Below are 2,934 nucleotides of genomic sequence, written 5' to 3'. Positions count from 1 at the left end.
ATAAAAACACAATGTGCACACTTTAAATAAAAAAAACTTTATTGTTAAAAAATGCCAACCACCATCTGAGCTTTCAGGGAATCATAATCACTGATCATACAGATCACCATAACAAACATGATAACCATGAAAAAGTTTGAAATATTGTGAGAATTACCAAAATGTGGTACAGAGATGTGAAGTGAGCAAATGTTGTTGGGAAAATAGTACCAGAAAAAAAAAATTCAACATCTATGAAGTTCAACAGAGTGAAGTACAATGAAACAAAGGGTGTCTGTACTATTCCATCTACACCCAAATGTTTGCCCTGGAGAGGATCTATTTTATGCTTTGCAGTGATGGTTTTGGCTTTGGCTTCTCTTGGCAAAAAATATTAAGTGATTTATTAAACAAACACACAATAACAACAACAACAAAAACAACAAAATAAGCGAACCCACATGCAATAACTTAGTGCCAAATTTTACCTAGTATTGAATTTAATTACTTAATTACAACTTTAAAATCTTCTATACAGTTGAAGGAAGAGAAATGAAGTTAGAGTCTTGTCAGCAGAACTTTATAGAATGTTAGCAACAGAATTTGGTGGAGAGTACCGAATAGAAAAAAAAAAGGGTAACAACAAAAAAGGCAAGAACAGGGGCACCTGGGCGGCTCAGTCTGTTAAGCCTCCAACTCTTTATCTCAGTTCAGGTCTTAATCTATCTTGAGGCTGTGAGTTCAGACCCCATGTTGGGCTCCACCCCCGGCATGGAGCCTACTTTAAAAACAAGGAGGGGCACCTGGGTGGCTCAGTTGGTTAAATGGCCAACTCTTGACTTAGGCTCAGGTAATGATCTTGTGTTTGTGAGTGTGAGCCCCACATCAGGCTCTGGGCTGGTGGTGCAGAGCCTGCTTGGGATTTTCTCTCTCTTTCCCCCCTCCCCTGCCCTTCCCCACTCTTGTGCTTGCTCTCTCTCTCTCTCTCAAAATAAATAACCTTTAAAAATTAAAAATAAAAATTTTATTAAAACAAATTTTTTGAATGTATATTTATTTTTGAGAGAGAGGCAGAGTGTGAACAGGGGAGGGGCAGAGAGAGAGGGAGACACAGAATCCGAAGCAGGCTCCAGGCTCTGAGCTGTCAGCACAGAGCCTGACATGGGGCTCAAACCCACAGACTGTGAGATCATGACCTGAGCTGAAGTCAGATGTATAACCGACTGAGCCACTCAGGAGTCCCCAAAACAGTAAAAATTTAATAAAGGAGAGGGGCGCCTGGGTGGCTTAGTTGGTTAAGTATTGATCATAATCTCACAATCGTGAGATCAAGCCCTGCATCGGGGTCCATGCCGATAGGAAGAAGCATGCTTTGGATTCTTTCTCTCCTTCTCTCTACCACTCCCCCACTGGTGCTAGCATGCTCTCTCTCAAAAAAAAAAAAAAAAAAAAAAAAATTTTTTTTTTAAAGGAAAGAACAAAAAAACAGGGGAAAGTAGTGGGAGAAAAAAGACTTTAAAACTTTTCTTTTCCAAAGAAATTGAGAACTGTAAAACCAGTAGTAACTTAAAAAACATAGATATTGGGGCGCCTGGGTGGCGCAGTCGGTTAAGCGTCCGACTTCAGCCAGGTCAGGATCTCGCGGTCCGTGAGTTCGAGCCCCGCGTCAGGCTCTGGGCTGATGGCTCAGAGCCTGGAGCCTGTTTCCAATTCTGTGTCTCCCTCTCTCTCTGCCCCTCCCCCGTTCATGCTCTGTCTCTCTCTGTCCCCAAAATAAATAAACGTTGAAAAAAAAATTTTTTTTAAAACATAGATATTAACACACATAGGCCAACAAATGTATGTGAGTGCATGCATGCATGCATGCGTGTGTATGTGTGTGTTGAGTGTGTATGTGGAGAGAGAGGGAGAAAGAGAGAGACAATAGGGGTGGGGAGTTGGGCACAAAACCAACACATAAATGTACTGAAAGTAAGAAAAAGCCTTTCTTTAGATTTTAAAATACTTCAGTGTAGAATAAGAGAGTCTCAACCCCTTTCATTAAATTAAATACAATGATAGTCACTAATCTCAATGCCACTTACAGTTAATTTGATTAAAAATATTAAAATCTGAATGTAATTTCTCCAAACACATTTTTGTAATCACTAAGTCAATGTCTTAATAGAGCTAGGTAGCAAGCACTGAGCTAAGCAGAAGGTATACAGTATTCAGCAAAACTGACATGGTCTTTACCCTCAAAAGAGCTTAGCATTAAGTGTCAGAATCTGACATTAAACAAGTAAATGTAAAAATATAATTACTGAGATGGGGGGAAGAGGGGGGGACTTTTAAGCTGAAGCTTAAAGCTATCAGTCTTGTGGAATGGGAGGGAGGGAAAGGACAGAGGTGGAGGCAAGACTGGATGGAAAGAGAGACACTCTAGCACTCCAAACTGAGGCCACCTTCAGGGAGTTCTGGGAACTGAAGGGCCACAGGTGTGGCTGGGTGACTGCCCTGAGTTTGGGCTGCAGGACTTCATAGCCCACATAAGAAAAGTATTTTTAGGGGTGCCTGGAAAGCTCAGTCAGTTAAGTGTCTGACTTCGGCTCAGGTCATGATCTCATGGTTTGTGAGTTCGAGCCCCACATCAGGATCTGTGCTGACAGCTCAGAGCCTGGCGCCTGCTTCAGATTCTGTGTCTTCCTCTCTCTCTGCTCCTCTTCTACTCATGCTCTGTTCTGTCTCTCAAAAATAAATAAACGTTAAAAAAATTATTAAAAAAAAAGAAAAGCATTTTTATTCTGAAGCCTGAATTTTCTTCTGAGGACAATTCTAGTATGAATAAAAGTTTTCTTAAATTAGTAACTTCTGTAGCACATTCAATTTTTGAAGTTACAGTGAGGAAATATACTACCATTAGAACAGTTAAATAAATTATGATGGGATATTACCCAACCATATAGAAATGGTTTA

The sequence above is a fragment of the Prionailurus bengalensis genome, chromosome B2 (assembly GCF_016509475.1).
Source record: "Prionailurus bengalensis isolate Pbe53 chromosome B2, Fcat_Pben_1.1_paternal_pri, whole genome shotgun sequence".
Taxonomy (NCBI): domain Eukaryota; kingdom Metazoa; phylum Chordata; class Mammalia; order Carnivora; family Felidae; genus Prionailurus; species Prionailurus bengalensis.
Note: the sequence above shows the minus strand (reverse complement) of the source record.